Raw genomic sequence first — 17,296 nt, forward strand, 5'->3', positions numbered from 1 at the left:
TCTCCTACAGCGTGCAGCTTCACTGGAGATATCCTGATTTCTGCTGTGGTGAAGGAGAGACGATTTAGGCTGTTTCTGTTCGTGCAGAAACACAGTGTGATCCAGATCACAGATGCTGAGGACAGGATAGGTCATTGTGAACCTTCAGTTTGACTTCTGGTGACATAAAGCATCTGTTTCCACTCAGTTTCTGTTGGGTAGCTGCAGTTCTTATTTGGCCACATCCCAGCTTTTAGAAAGCTACCCAGTCTTGTTTCAAAGAATTCAAAGGACCATGAAGTCACCACTTCTCCAGGCAAGCTCTTTCCAATGTTCCTGTCCATTACAACAGAGGCTTCACTTCCTATTCAGTTTGGCTTCATGCTAATGACCGGCTTAGACTAGGTCAGTGCCATACATTATAATATAATTAGTGATAGAGATTTACACCAGTTGAGTACCTACATCTCAGCTGACAATAATGGAGGCTCATGCCAACCTGGGAGGTGGCCAGGGGGGATTTCGGAGCCTGCAAAGAAGTGACAGGAGACTCTGACATTAGAGACGTGGGAGATCCTGAGCAGTGAGGTAAAATAAGAGATGTTGATCAAAATGAGGCAGTTTGTACAGATCTGGTACATTGCTTCATCCAGTGTCCCTCTGAGTCAAAAAGCCACTGCTGCTATTAGAGTTGGATGTGAAGATCAGAGATGTCTAAAGCCAGGCGAGACAGATCCATAGGCACTGGGAGACCCATAACCGATTTTACAAGAGCAGTTTTACAAAAGAAACTTCAAATTAGATTCAAAAGAAGATCCCAATTAAATTTTCCAGAGTGAATGAACTTAGCAGGCTCTGTAAGATGCCCAGAGTAACACCACTCTGTTTGTTTGGATTTGAGAATTACGGATGAAGTGAAGCAATCCTCGCCATGAAACAGCTAAAGCAAATTCCTCCTCATTAATCCTTAGGCATTTGCTCATGGTTTATCCTGGTTGTGGAAATCTGCTGTTACGTTATTTAACACACATTCAACAGAGCAGAAATATTCCTCTAAGCAATCTATAGTGTTTGCTATGAAGGACTTCTCTTGTGGAATATCTACGGTCTCTGATTAAAAAAAAAAAGTCTAATAAGATAAAGCATTCATAAAGGTGTTGGTCCTCGATGTTCCAGGTGTCAAAGCTCTCTAGGACTGACAAAAGCTGAGAAGGGAAGGGAAGGGAAGGGAAGGGAAGGGAAGGGAAGGGAAGGGAAGGGAAGGGAAGGGAAGGGAAGGGAAGGGAAGGGAAGGGAAGGGAAGGGAAGGGAAGGGAAGGGAAGAGAAGGGAAGGGAAGGGAAGAGAAGAGAAGAGAAGAGAAGAGAAGAGAAGAGAAGAGAAGAGAAGAGAAGAGAAGAGAAGAGAAGAGAAGAGAAGAGAAGAGAAGAGAAGAGAAGAGAAGAGAAGAGAAGAGAAGAGAAGAGAAGAGAAGAGAAGAGAAGAGAAGAGAAGAGAAGAGAAGAGAAGAGAAGAGAAGAGAAGGGAAGAGAGGTTTTGTTCTTGTTTCCCCATTATTGCTCCCATTTATCATCCTTAAGTTAACGGGAACTTCAAGCCTGAGCACAGCAGAAAGCATAACCAGATCAGAGGTTTTGTGCCTTTTGTGAGACATGGAAAAGGAAGAGGAAATAAAATGTGCTGTGATGAATCACAGAATAGAAAGTTGGAGGCCTGGGGCAGCAAGAGAAAGTGAACGTATATTCTTGAAGACAAAACCACTCCTATGGACAGAAGGCCTTACTGACTCAATACCCAACTGCAGAGTGGTGAAGAATGAAAAAGGAAAAGAGTTTTTAATATAGCTGCCAAGGGTCGCATGAAAATGAGCCACCTCTTAGCAATGGCAACAACTTGAATGTAGGTGAGTAATTAATTGCTCTCTGCATCCCATTTGCGACTTTTCCTTTTTAGCTGTTCCTCTATAATGACAATTTTCTCCATAACCTATAAATAACTAATTCCAATTACTTATATACCAACTGGTCATTTACTAGGTACTTGCAGTGCCCAGCTCATCCAGCCTATTTCCCATGCCTGCCTTGGGATGGATGAATCACGCTGGGGAAACCTTCTCTTATTTTACACTGTAGAAATTGTTTAATTGAGGGTGTTCCAAGGCAGGTTCCAAACCCCGCAGGATTTGCTTTGTTTTGTTTCCAAATATAGCAGCAGCTTTTAAAGATCGCGTCTGCAATAAAAACATGAACGTGCAGGCCAGGCTGCTGGCTGTAACTCTGAAATCCCCATTATATCTGCTGAGCTCAGTGCAAATACTCAGTTTCACTAGGAATTAACTCGACGGGTTTCTCCTAGCCCTCTGCATGCGGTGTAGTGCTCCTGGCATCACTGGTGGGTGCCATGGGCATTTTCCTTGACTTCCATGTTTCCTTGGCATTCCTCCTACTTTAGTTATTTTTACCTGTGATTCAAATATGGCTCTAAAACCATGAGAAAAAACAGATGCTGCCAGACAAGCAGATATGATGAAGTGGTGACTAAAAACATCCAGAACTGTTAGGTAGGCTTGAAATACAATTTTTATTGTCTTGCTGAAGAATGAAGCAACAAAGCAAGGAAGAAACTATTCCCAGCAGACAGCGTGCTTTGAGTTGGCAGAAAGAAGATAAAGAAGCTCATTAAACCAAGAGACTTCATCCTAATAACGTGCTACCATCCAGCTGTTTGAAAAGTGTTTTGTTGCAGAGAAGCGGCTGGCAAGCGATGAGCAAGGAGACGAGCTCAAGGTTTTGGGTGAGGAGCGAGCCGGTGGGTCCTGGTGCCAGGGCTGGATCCTGCTGCTAGTACTTGGGGCATGTCGGCGGCAGCTTGCAGATGTTCTTGGTGTACTGGGGGCAGTAGGGCTGCATGGGGGGACAGTAGCGCTGCATGGGGGGGAAATAGGCCTGCACAGGGGGGCAATAGGGCTGGACGGGGGCACAGCAGGGCGTCACATAGCTGTACTTCTGCACAGGCTGCCTCTGGATGGTGTAATGGCAGGAGGGTCCTGAGTCGTGGCAGGAGGAGTGGGATTCGTGGCAGGAGGTTTCGTGGTTGTGGCAGGACCCGCGGGAGCACATCTTTCTGGAGTATCGGCAAAGCTGTCAGGAGCAAGAGAGCAGTGTGAGTGAGAGGACGCCCAGATTCACTTCTTATATTTCCTACCCCCCCTCCTTTTTTTTTTTTTAAATATTATTTTTCCTGAGATCCCCAGCGAACTGTTTCTCTCTTTTTGCCTGCCTAATCCAGACCGAGTGCACTCTCCATCCTGCCTGATCTGCAGAGCTTGCTCTGGCAATTGCTGTGTGAAGCTTGGTCCCTGCAAGCTGATGCAGTGAGCCTCATAAACTGCTCCCAAACCCCATCTCCTTTGTAAAACAGCGCAGAGCTTGTGTTGCTGAGGATCCCTTTGTGTGCCTTTGCTGCACCTTCCCTGGTGATCCCCATCCCTCCATCTGCCCTTTGCTGTTCCTGCCTCAGAGCACCTCAAGGGTGCAAGCAGAAGGCATTTTGTTAAGTCCCAGCTCCCAGGAGGTCCATAATAACCTCTAGTGGAGGTTTCTTCTCTCTCAGCATGAACAGAAATAACAAAATTTGTCTTACCCTCTTCAGCTACAGGAGAAGTGTCTGGAAGCAAAGGCGAGCGACTGAGGACGACTGGGCTGAGTGATCTTTTATATGGCTCAAAAAAGTTATCATCTCGGATATGAGACACCTCTTTGCAATGACAATTTAATTATTTCCGCACTGAATCCCGCAGATTGTTGCGCTATCCTATTTTTAGCATTTCCTCTTTGACACGTTGTACTTCATCCCGTATGTAATTCCTAATGCATTTCCTATAGGGATTTTGGAAGGCATTTCTTTCCCATTTCCTGGAGACTGACACTAATCTCATAGGTGTTAATTAGCTTGCCAATGGGTAATCGGGATTGCATCAGTGACAGAAATGTCTTTAAGTCTCAGAAATGCTGACTCCTGGGGTAGGCCTACCGTCTTGTGCAGGTGACAGCTCAGGATTTTAATTTATGTGTTGTTAAACGCCAAGAGGAAATGGGATTACCAACTGCAACTCATGGGTATGGCACGATGCTGGGAAGTCTGGTGTGGTCTCTTCGGTTCCCTGGTACAGCAAGAAATAAAATATTTCTGATTCTTCACATATTCCTTGGCTTGCCAGATGACTTGGCTGACCCCATCAGACTGTTCCATATGTATCAAAGGTTATTTAGGACTTAAGGTCAGAGAAGAACGTCTGGTGAGAAGCTTTGTAAAAAGTATGAGTATGTTAGTTTTCCTGCTCCTTGGTTTTTCTTTTCCTTCACTGATTTCTTAGTTTTTTCACCTGACCTCACCTGCAGAGATGTCTGGAAAGCAAAGGGTTCAGAGAAAGGGAGCGTTTGAGCTGAAGTTTGAGCAAATATTGGGTTCTCTCACTAATGGTGAAATTATGGGCACTAAAGATGGATTTATAATCCTGTTTGACTCAGTCATTGAAGCATAAGAAAATGAAGCTTGTAACTCATCGACTTTGGAAAATGTTACCCATTAGAGTAATTTGTTAACTGCTAGCAAGAAGCTCTCTCTAAAATAGGGGTGTCCTACAGCTTTTCTTCAGGCTATAGGTGATATAATTGCTTGTGGTGAGTTTTGTGTGGCAAAGGAGTATTGCACGAGTTCCTCGGGGACATTTTGTGACTCAGTTGTGGGTCCAAAACCAAGAGAGGCTGCAGCTGCCCAGTTAGTGAAGCCAGTGCTTGTGTGACAGTTCTCCTTTCCTCCATGCTTTGGCCTGGAGCATCACACCAATGTTCCTCCAAAATCTTTCTACCTCCTCAACAGCCTTCCAAAACTGGCTTGTCCTAAGTTACATCCACTCAAATAACTTTTCTGAGTCTTTCAAATTCAGATGCTGCTAAAGAAAACATCTCTAAAGAGTTATCATCCATTGCTTGCAGTTCATTTAGGAGAATATGTAAGGGAAGCCCAATCTACAGTGATGAAATTTCATTTTTAGAACAATGTGGTGGTTGATACTTGCTCAGTTACATTCAACAGCATTTGGTTTACGAGCTCTCCGTAATAACATATTGTCATGTTCAGATCTGTGCTGTGCAAGTGCACAAGAGTTTTACGAGATGGACCTTCTCTGGGCTAACCCATTTCTCTGCTCCAAAATATATACTAGTGACGAGCAACACTGGAATATGAAAAAGAAGTTTGTGACTTCTGTTTTCAGAGGCTCAGAGGTATTAAGATATTTGAAAATATTTATATGCCCAAGTTTTGAAGTTGGCTTGGAGTAAATTATTACATGGATTGAGTAAGAATATTAACAACTGTGAACTACTTATTCCTCTTTCATTTAAAGAGCTATGTTTGTCTCCAAAACAAAAGAGTTTGCATTCAATTGTCTTTGATCTTGTTGTTTTCAAAATGATGGACAAAAATCTGTGTAGACCAGCTCATCGTCTGGTGCAAGCAAGGGAAGCTTTGTTCTGCTCAGCCCTTTAGGTCCATGTAGATTTTTGGTAGTTGAGAACTTTTTCCTCTACTAATGTGTCTGTTTTCTTCCCAAATGAACATGGGAATTTTTGTTATTGACCACTAACTATTGGGGCATTCTGTCAATATGAGGAAATTCAACTGAAAAATCCAGAAAAAAAAAAAAAGTCTAGAGAAAAAAGTGAATAAAGAAATTGAAGGACAATACGGATCTCATGACTGGTAAGATTTATTGTTTCCCACACCCAGATGAGTCTGAAACAGAAGTGCATGGCATAGAAAGATTCCCAGCAGTGATTATACACAGAAAATTAGAAGGGACATTTCCTGAATAATTAGAAAGAATGACATCTTGAGTGATAATTAGGGGAACACTTCATCCAGATCAGCGGTGATGCACATGGCAGAGACCCAGAGATTTCAGTAAGGATGAGATGATCCATGGCCACAGCGTCCAAGGGAGGAGCGAGCCGGTGGGTCCTGGTGCCGGGGCTGGATCCTGCTGCTAGTACTTGGGGCATGTCGGCGGCAGCTTGCAGATGTTCTTGGTGTACTGGGGGCAGTAGGGCTGCATGGGGGGGCAATAGGGCTGCACGGGGGGGCAATAGGCCTGCACAGGGGGACAATAGGGCTGCATGGGGGGACAGCAGGGCATCACGTAGGTGTACTTCTGCACAGGCTGCCTCTGGATGATGTAATGGCAGGAGGGCTCCGAGTCGTGGCAGGAGGAGTGGGATTCATGGCAGGAGGACCGGGATCTGTGGCAGGAGGTTTCGTGGCTGTGGCAGGGCCTGCGGGAGCACATCTTTCCGGAGTATCGGCAAAGCTGTAGGGAAGAGAGAGATACCGTCAGACTGGTACAGCTGCTCCACTGTAACCTTCTGCGTATTCCTTGGCTCTTTTTCTGTAGTGGTCTGGGAAATTATTTTTCCTCTGTTTTGTAATGCATGGGATATCTTGACCCTGAGAGTGATACTGCCTTGTCTTTTGGGGGATATTCTATCTGATGGGAGTTTCCCTACCAAGAAGCTACTGTTGGCTTTTTAAGGTAAAAATTACTTCTAAAACTGCACTACTTGTCTGAGATATCTGGCTCCATCACCAGTTAGTTTGGGATTTAATTCCTTGCTGTATCCCAAAGACTCTGTGTCTTTGCAGATCTGGTCCTTGAATTACTTCTATTTTTCTGTCATCCCATCTGCTGTGAACAAACCGTGAGCACCCTTTGCGTAGCTTATATGTTAAAGCACCCAGCCACCAAAACCAAGAGATTTCTAATACAAAGGCAAGGTCTAAACACAGGACTGGTCAACTAGAATTCCTGTGTGAGTTCCTGCTTCTCAATAGTAGATAAATCAATATAATCCAACTTACCCTTTGTTGGAGCAAGCAAGAGGAAGAGCACGGAGAGCTGATGCTGACTGAAGGAGGAACAGGGAATGGCGAGCTTTTATATCTTCCAAAGGGTTGTCCGAGAAATTATGCACCTCTTGGCAATGCTAATAATTAAGTAGTCATGTTCATATTTATCTTCTGTGTCTAGTTTTTAGCATTTCCGATTTGACACAGTCAGGAAGAACAATTATGACTTTTTCCTTAACATGTTAATAAGCAATGAATTTCCCAACATGCTTTATAAGGGAATTTTGAAGGCAGTTGCATATTTACATATTAAAAATGAACCTAACCCTAGAGTTATTAAGTGATTTGTCGTTGGGCAACCAGTATTGCATCAATGTACAATTCAAAAGTGTTGACTCCTACCCTGCATGCTGCCCCTTGGTCTGCATGGCAGACTCACATTTTGATTGATATGTTTTTTTCGTGACACAAGGGACTGTAATTAACAGCCACAACTCACATGGACTTAGAGGGAAGTCCTGTTGACCAGCCCAAACTCACCTAACGCCTCAACACCGGAGATGACGCAGAAGGACGTCCCCAATTCCAATATTTTTCATTCCGCTTGTGAGTCCACCAACCATCAGCTGTTTTCCCCTTGTGCTGTGATATTATCCTGTTTACATTCCTCCTAGAAGAAGAGGATTTCAGATCCCAAGCAGGAAGGATTTTTGCTGGGAAGCTATCACCTATTGACATCCTGTTTTCAGATCCCAAATTGCTTTGGGCTCACGTCTTTCTTAAGCAGTTTTTTACTCATTGCAGTGTTTCACTATTTACTACCAAGTTGCTCTCACAGCGGCCCAAGACTTTATTTTAGGAGAATGAAATGAGTAATTGCTCCCTTCCTGTGACTTTTATCCAGCTGGGTGCTGCAGGAACTCTTTGGGAACATCCTATGGGTCAGTCCTGATGCAACGAGAACAAAGAGGTCCTAAAAGTCACTTACCAAGGAACAGTTATTCCTATTGAGCTAGTCTTCATATCTTTTAGGGTTTATTTTCATGTGAAATTTGTGAAGAAAAAATAAATTGCGACTCCGCCAACAGTTTTGTGAGATGCTAATTTATTCTGAATTTGAAAATACACCCAGGAAAGCATGGTTTCATGTTCTGGTTGGGGTTCTTTTTATTTATTTTTCAAGGCCATGATTCAGCCAAAAAAAAAGTTTTTAAAAAAAGTCTTTTAGAGCTAGCCCTTGTTTAGGAAAATCTCACCTGCAGTCTTCAGAAAAACGCTGTGAGTTATAAGGAATGTGGAAATGGTTCATCTGGATTGATAAAGCAGTATTTTTGGGTAAAGCCCTTCCAGCAATTCTCCATCATGCAGGGGGCATTCATCTCACCCTTTTCTAGATATTCAAAGTTAATAATTTAAGCTGAAACTAATTGTTGAGCTCTTCGTGAAACTGATGCCGAGAAACAGGCACTGGCAGAAGGAAGCGAGCAATCCTGTTCTAGAATAGATGTCTCAGCTAGATGGGCTGGCGACTGGGAAGATAAGGATAGTCTTAGGTTGTAAAAAGTAGAGAGAGATTCAGTGTTTATTTTTAAGTGCGTGCAATTTTCATTGAAAACAGTAATTTGAAGTTCAGTGAAAGAAGGAGGGTTAGAGAAGGCCTCTAGGCGCCTATTTGCATTTATTAGACACCTCAAAATGTTTGTAATTCTGAGTCAGAGTGACAAATGAGGTGTGAGGTGCTGCTGAAGTAGGGAACTGAGAAAGACAGTCTGAGGGGTACAGATGAGCTCCCTGTATGCTGTCCATAAATGCACCATCCGCCGCAGAAATGCTTCTGGAACGACTGGCTTTCATTCATTTTGGAGCTTTAGGACGTGGGCATTTTGTGATAAGTTTGAGAAGAAAAGAATGAGAAGTGGTGACTAAGAAGTCAGAGGTAAAGATAATTCTCAAGTAAAGACGCCAAAGAATAAACCAAACTTTTTCTACTTTTGGAAATGAAATTTTATTTTTTCATCTGCATGTTTTGGAGGTTGACACGTCATGTGTAAACCACTGACAGCAGAAATCATTCCCAGTCTTTTGGAAAAGAACATAAGCTGGGTCTTGCATGTTAAATAAATTAAAATAGATAAGATTTATATTTTGAAGAAAATTCTAATCACAGATGAGGTATTTGAGGATTCATGAAAGCCAAAAATGGGAAAAGAAATTCATTTTAGACATTGAGAGCATCCAAGGGAGGAGTGAGCCGGTGGGTCCTGGTGCCGGGGCTGGATCCTGCTACTAGTACTTGGGGCATGTCGGCGGCAGCTTGCAGATGTTCTTGGTGTACTGGGGGCAGTACGGGGCTGGGGGGCAGTAGCGCTGCATGGGGGGGAAATAGGCCTGCACAGGGGGGCAATAGGGCTGGACGGGGGCACAGCAGGGCGTCACATAGCTGTACTTCTGCACAGGCTGCCTCTGGATGGTGTAATGGCAGGAGGGTCCTGAGTCGTGGCAGGAGGAGTGGGATTCGTGGCAGGAGGTTTCGTGGCTGTGGCAGGGCCTGCGGGAGCACATCTTTCTGGATGCAAATCTGTAGGGAAGAGAGAAATGGTCATGCTGGTACAGAGGCCCCAGTGTACGTGAGCATACCTGCATTCTCTAATTTGCTCTGGAATTCCCATTTTCTTCCTAATTTCTAGTCCTTCAGGGATAAGAAAGTGATTTCAATGCTGATTAGGTACTGGGAGGTGATTTATATCCCCCATTAAAAACACGACCTTTTGCAGATACAATTTGCTTTTCAGAGAAAAATTACTCAGAACATCCATTGTCCGTATGCAGCCCCAGACCTTCTGGTGCCTCCATCAAAAACTTCAAAGCCTGTTTTCCATAAATCCCTCTGACTGTCCTCCCTCAGTATTTTCCAATCTTTCTGTTGTTTTAGTTTGGCTTGAGCCTATATCCCACTTGTTATTTGCGTTAATAAAAGAGCTCATGTGGGTAACAAGAACTTGGTCTCTGGCATGACCGAGATCCAGAGGTGAGGAGTGAGTGTCATACTCCAACTCTACCAAAGCTTGTAGGAAAGCAGCTGGTTTCGTAAAGAAACTCAAGAAAAACAGAAAAATTGGACTTACCCCTTCAGCAACAGGAATGAAGGTGTAAAGGAGCAGAGAAGCGAATGAAGGAAACTGGGACGAGAAACCTTTTATAGTCTTCCAAAGGGTTATCTGGGACATGAGACATCTCTTGGCAAGTGTAACCTAATTACATATCCCAGCCCATTTCTATCCGCTGTATTCAGCTTCCGACATTTCCCTTTGATGCTCTGTGCTTTTAGCATTGTAATTGTCCCATAGGTTATTAATAGAACCCTAATTCCTTCACCTCCCTATGAAAGAGATTGGAAGGTATTTCACGCGAAGTGACGCTAATACTGAAGAAACTAATGGATCTGGTCACGGACAACAAGTATCAAGCGGAAGAGATGTCTGTAATTCAGAAGTACCAATTCCTCAAGATGTGCCGGGATGTCACATGGACCAAGAGCTAAACATGATCACATCTCCATGTGAAGGAAAAATGATTACTGATGTTAAGTCATGTGGATTATGTTTAGGGCAGGAATACTCCAGCTGAATTGCCCAGTGGTACCAGGAATTTTAATGAGAGATTTGGCATTAGCCCAAAGATGCCCTTCATTGATAATTTCAGCCTGTCTCCATGGTATGTCCTATCAAGGATTTCTTTTATTCTTGTGCGGTGGGTTGGTCCTGGCTGGATGCCAGGTGTCCCCCAAAGCCACCCCATCACTCCCTTCCTCAGGTGGACATGGGAGAGAAAATAACAAAAGGCTCGTGGGTCGAGATAAGGACAGGGAGATCACTCAGCAATTCCCATCACAGGAAAAATGGGCTGGACTTGGGGAAATTTGTTTAATTTATTATCAATCAAAACAGAACAGGATAATGAGAGATAGAAGCAAATCTTAAAAACACCTTCCCCCCATCCTCCATTCTTCCTGAGCTTAACATTTTACTTCTGATTTTCTCTCCCTCTTCCTCCCAGGTGGCACAGAGGGGCAGGGAGTGGGGTGTTGCGGTCACTTCATCATCTGTTGTTTCTGCCGTTCCGTCCTCCTCAGGGGGAGGACTCCTCACACTCTTCCCCTGCTCCCATGTGGGTGCCCCGCGGGGTCACAAATCCTGCCAGCAAACCTGCTCCAGCGTGGGCTTCCCGCAGTGTCACAGCCTCCTTTGGACGTTCCCCTGCTTTGGCTTGGGGTCTTCCACGGGCTGCAGGTGGGGATCTGTTCCCCTGTGGACTCATGGGCTGCAGGGGCACAGCTGCCTCACCATGGTCTTCACCATGGGCTGCAGGGGAATCTCTGCTCTGGCCCCTGGAACACCTCCTCCCCCTCCTTCTTCACTGACCCGGGTGTCTGCAGAGTTGTTTCTCTTGCATCTTCTCACTCCTCTCTTTGGCTACAGTTGCAGAGTTGTTTATTCCCCCCCAGCTCCCTTTGTAAATATGTTATCCCAGAGGTGCTACCACCATCACTGACGGCTTTGGCCTTGACCACTGACAGGTCTGTCTTGGAGCTGGCTGGTGTTGGCTCTACAGGACATGGGGGAAGCTTCTAGCAGCTTCTCACAGAAGCCACCCCTGTAGCCCCCCCGAAACCAAAACCTTGCCACGCAAACCCAGTACATCTTGCTATAGATGCTGCTTTAGTCTAATTCTGCAATATGGTGATGACAGTGATATCAAATCCTGGAGCAGATTGGTTTGAGGTGAACCCACCAGCCTAAGTCCTGCTCACACTCCTAGAGGTGTAGTTATTTTCTGTTCCTATTTTCTTCTGTTGTTCTTTAATGTACTTCTATTTTTTTCCCCCAAAATTTAAATAAAACGTGTCTTTAGTTTACTGTCTGGAAATTTTTAGCAGTTGAGATTGTGAGAAGGTGACCACATGGGCCATGTGTCTGCCCCCAGAGTAAGGTTTAAGATCTTTATTTTCACAATAATGTTGAAGATGGTATTTGGACTACTGGATGGGACAGAGCACTAGTATTGCTGTCCTGCTTTCAGTACTCAGCCATGACATCTCTTCAGCTCTTATGGAAATGTGCATTAGACAGGGCTGTAGCTCAGGAAAAAATAAACAAAACAGTGTAATGTGGGAGAGGTAGATGCTTCTGATCCTGGATTTTCCTGTGAATCATGGATGAACTTCGGTCTTCCTTTCCGTGTCTATGTACAGGTCATACCCATCTAACCCAGCAATTACGTTTTCTTGTCCCATAAAAGGCAAGAATGTGTCAACACCGGGATGGTATTCTGGATTAGATGTCAGGCACAATGGATTTTGGGTGATGCTCTACTGACTCACTGGGATCCCTCAAACAGGTCCATTCACATCTGTGCTTCAGTATCACAATGTACAGAATGAAGCTATAAGTACTTTGCCACAAAGTTTTATTTAGGCTGTAGTTAGGCAGTGCCTTTAGAAATCTTTGATCGTGTATGGGAGTAAATCTGCTGTCATATAAAAGTGAGAAGATAGTAAAAATGAAAAAAGTGTGTCAGGTGTAAACATGGGGAATGAAGGGCAGCAAACAAAAATGGCTGTGGTCAGGGGAGAGCAGAGCCCCCATTCCTCAGGAGTGCCTCACTGCTGAAGCCTCCAGCTCTATAAAGTTCTCCTGTTTCAGGCCATTCTCTTCAGTTTGACTTTACTTCTCCTATCGCACGCCTGGTGTTGACTAAGGTACGCCATTTGACTGATGATCTGGAACATTTATGGAAACTTATCTGTTGACTTTTTACCCACTTGACTTGGCTCTGCTTAAAACCAAACTGCTTGTTTATTGTAAATAGTGCAAGAGAGAGATACTTTCTATGGAATACTTCTTGTATTTAGTTGATAAATAATATCTGATTATTGAAAATAGCAATACAAATTAGGTTTTTGGAAAAATATTACAGTATCTAATAGGCTATCCAGAAGATATCTTATAGACAATGATAAAACAGGGGGGAAAAAAGAAATGTCCAAATTTGCTGTAGGTAAGTCCTCTACTTCTGGTTAGCCCTGCTTATCTTGAAGTGCAGTAGATAAAAAAAGGGCATAAAAAAAAATATTGTCTTGCTTCCATCACTGAGCTGCTTTTCCTTTAGGTATACTCCATCACCCAAAATGTCATGCTCTTCCGGGAGAGAATCCTTCTTCAACTTGAACTCAACCTGGTATGACCCAGCAGGTTCCTGGCTAGACACCCGGCACACACCCCTCCTCTATGCCTATGGCCCCGGCTGCTCCCGTGGCAGCGACTCATGCCGCTGCGGCCACGACTATCGGCACTACGGCTACCGCCGCTCAGTCTGCTCCGAGCCGGCACCGTGCCAGGGAAGTGGGTCTTGTTGCTGTGCCGGGGAGCTGGTGAGCAGCTACGAGGCGTGCGAGGCATGCCAGAGCCATGGGGTATGCTTGGAGGGGTGTTGTGGAGGATGCCACAATTAACGGGAGACCAGGGTGTGTGGGACCTTCACCTTGGCGTGGTCCAGGACTCTCATGTTGCAGCATCGCTGTGTGCAGCCACAACAGCACAGCCAGAAATGCTCTGTAGGAGTCCAACACTTGCCCAACACTTGTTTAGTGCTAAGAAATGTGCTCTGCATGCAGGGCCCCTTTGCGTCTCGCTTTTCTAACGTTTGCCTTGGCTTTATCATGCTTTTTGCGGTCTGTTTCTTGCTCGCTCTTCTCCTGCTGACTTGATTGAGGCACTGTCCAAAAAATGTCCTCTGCAGAGGTTGCCCTCAGCACAAGCATCATTGCTGCTGTGGCCTTCATGGCAGGGGGAGGGGGGGACAATTTCCTGCTGAATTTATGCAATCTGCTTTCTTGCTTCACTCCCCAGATGTGTGTGCTGAGATAACAAAACTCCAGCTCAGGAGAGATTTGCTGTCTCTATTCCTCAGGCTCTTCCTAAGTCTCTCCTTCAATGAATGACACAACCTGCAGCGCTTCAGCTTAGCTGAGAGCGTAGGTGAAAACTTGGACTGCTTAGAAAGAATTAAGATAGGAGATTTTATCTCCTCTTCCCCCAAACATTTTCAGTCAGGCTCAAACCCAGCCTGGAGCCTCCAGTCTGGCTTGGTTTCAACCTCCTGTTTGGCACAGGATGGGGTTGGTACTGGCAGAGGGGTACCGGGGTGTCTGGGGGGACAGGGACTGTCGGTGGCACCACACAACGCCTTCATGTACAGTCAGAGCTGCACGTCTCTGACCCTGTCGTTCATTCCTTGCACCTGCAATCATGTACCTCGCATTTGGGAATGATGCTGCTCGTTATTTTAATTAACAGTAATAATAAAACAAGTGCTAATAATAAGTTTCTTGTTCCTTTCAAAGATTCAGTGCAAACCCTTTGCTAATTAAATATCTAGTGCATTACACACAATAATGCTCTCATCTCACAGAGGCACGAATTCCTGCAGCAATCTGTCTCCGTGCTGGTGGATACTGGAGGAAAACCTGAAAGTGCAATGGGAAATACAACTGATTTTTATGGCCATCTGTGCATTTGATATTCCTTTTTTCTACATCTACAAGGGAAGCTCAGAACTTTTATGGTTTCTGCTAAGAGAAGTTAGCTTAAACTTTGGTAGGAACTGGGAACATTTTTCTTCTTTCACAATTTTTCTCTTGTTTTCCAGATGCGCGTGGTGTTTACAGGACTAGAGTTCACAGTGGGAGTCAGTGCTGTAGTGCATGACATGACTTAAACCCAGTTTTATTTTGCATCAGCCAGTATTTCATGTAGGCAGTAGGGACTCTTGCTGGGATTTTCAAAAAACAGAGTTACCTTGCACAAAATATCTATCTAACCCCATGTTCTCTATTTAGAACAGGTCAGAAGGAAGATTAACACGATGTAGTCCTTCCTCTGCTTATACCCCCTTCTTTACAGTGATCAGTGATTTTCAGACTTCCTAGATGGAGTCTGCTTTTGTACTTGCTCACCAGCCAGGTACGTATTACAAAGCCAAAGCTTCTCTTTTAGCTCCTTCAAAACGTGCCTGTGAGGGTCCAAGGCTCAGGGCCAGTTGTCGTAGAGCCAAGGGCTGGGATTAATGAGAGATGCAGATCTGCACCTTCAACCCCAGACAGATTTTCCAAACCCAGCATCTGGATTTGTCTGGCAGACGCACAAGTTGTGGGGAGTGGAGAGCTGAGCTTTGACACATCGCTGTCATTGAAGTGCAATGGGAAGCAGGGGAAGATCTGAAACTCAACTCTGGTTAATAAAGGTGGGCTTGGGAAGGATTCTAAAGATGAGGAGGAGGGTAACGGTGGAAAAACACTAGGACACTGGGATGTTTTGTGAGCTTTAAGTTTTAATATCACATCTTTGCTACTGGAGACAGAAGCAGGAAATTAATGAATTCAAATTCTCACGTGTGTGAGGGCAAATCACAAATCTGCCATGCTAATGCCACTTTGCGTTGTCAGAAGCAGGGAGAGGTAATACGTGCTGGAGGAAAGGGGCAGGACCTGCCCAAGCTCAGGGCTGCATCTTGCGGAGGAGAGGGGAGAGGTGCAGCCCCACAGTGTGCGCTGACTGTCGGCTCGTCCTCGCCCCTTCACTTCTGCTGCTGTGGGGGCCACTGCACTGGCTGCTTGATCTGCTGCTGCTGCTGGCAGGGAGCGGGGGCCACCGGCACCTGCCCAGTGACCACGGGACACTGCGGCGGGAGGACCACCACCGGTGTCACATCCTGCACGGCGCTCACTTCGTGGCAGATGACCTCCTCAGAGCCGTGGCAGGACCTCTCGCTGTCGTGGCAGGAGGAGCCTCCGCTGTGGCAGGAGGAGCTCTCGGTGCTGTGGCAGCCTCTGTCTCCACGGGAGCACATTTTTCAGTTGGTGTGGCAAACCCTGGGAAAAAGAGACTTTTGTTAGATGCATGAAGGACAGCGTGCTTTCCCTGCTCTGCTTTGGGTTCAGATTTCCTTGATGTGCTTATCAGCCTGTCGGGGCTCAGCAGGATTTGCCTGTCTGCCCATCCCATTTCCCCAGCTTGGGGCTTCATTCCCGCAGTGCTGGATCAGCCCGCACCACCTGAACGCTCTCATGACCCCCCCCAGCAGCCCTGATCTCCACTTCTGCTGGCTCCGTGAGCCGTTTCCTTGCTCTCCCTTGTTGCATCCCACAAGTGCTCGTGCAAGATACCCTGGGATTGTCTCAGGGCTGTGTAACAGAGGAGCAGATGAGCTGTGGGCTGCCCGTTTATGCTGCACCGGCAAGAGGCGTCTTGGCAAGGGTCTGAAAAGCTTGAAGTCTTGAGGGGCCCTGGCACAGCCAGTGAATTTACAGCCAGGACTGTGGGTATTAGAGACTTGGCAAAATACACTTTCAAAGCCAGGTGCTGAAAATGAAGATACTCCTGTGCCTTCCTCTCTCCTTGTGTACTCTGCTCCCTCCATGCCCTGTGGATTCTTGGCTGGCTAGTGCCCAGTTTCCTGAGGCATGAGGAAAATCCCATATGCAGATCTAAACCCCCTTCTGAGGAGAGCTGAGATTTCAAGGAGGCAGAAGGCATCCAGGATGCGGCCAGCTGAGCTGAAGGCTGTTCATGCTACTCCTTCCACTCATAGTTTAAATCTGCCTTCTCAGTTCTTTCCTAAATTTCTTCAAGGACAGCTTAATACTTTCAGTTCCTGAAGATTTCTGTCTTCGAAAGGAGCTTACTAAAGGAGTTAGACTCATAAATGCAATTAAAATTCCCAGCTTAAACCCAAGGTTTCTTATGAAAGATCAGCCTCCTGTCTCCCATTCATTCCCAAATCCCATTCTTTACTTCTTTATTTCCAGTTTGTCCTTTAGAAAAAAGGAATCCTGAGCACTGAAGTAATCCAAACGTATCTACATGTGATAAGAACAATAAATTTTGCTTCTGAGCATAGGCAGCCTTGAGACCAATTCTGATAGCACAAAATTGCCCCAGCCATCGAGGCAAGAACTTGGCTCTCAGTAATCCCAGCACCTGCAGACAGACCCGTCTTTGTAAGAGCATAGCTCAGCTCAGTTCAGCAAATTTTAATAAGAATGAAAAGTTAGCGGTGGAGTAGCAACTTACCTTGGCTGTGAAGGCTCTGAAGAAGGAGTGGAGCCGAGTGAATGAGTTGGTCTCTCATCTGAGAACTTTTATACGGTTCCTCACTCTCTTCCTGAAAATGCAATAAACCCCTGGGGAAAAATGACCAACATATTTACAAAACAGCCACACCTCTAATTATCTACCACCTTCAAAAGCTTATTCAACCCGGTTTCTTTGATTGACTTGTCATACAGTAGATTGTCTTCCTTGTGTTACACAGCTTTAATTGCCACCCTGCCCCACGCAGGTTGTAATGCACGA

This window comes from Strix aluco, chromosome 30 (genome assembly GCF_031877795.1).
Source record: "Strix aluco isolate bStrAlu1 chromosome 30, bStrAlu1.hap1, whole genome shotgun sequence".
Lineage (NCBI taxonomy): Eukaryota > Metazoa > Chordata > Aves > Strigiformes > Strigidae > Strix > Strix aluco.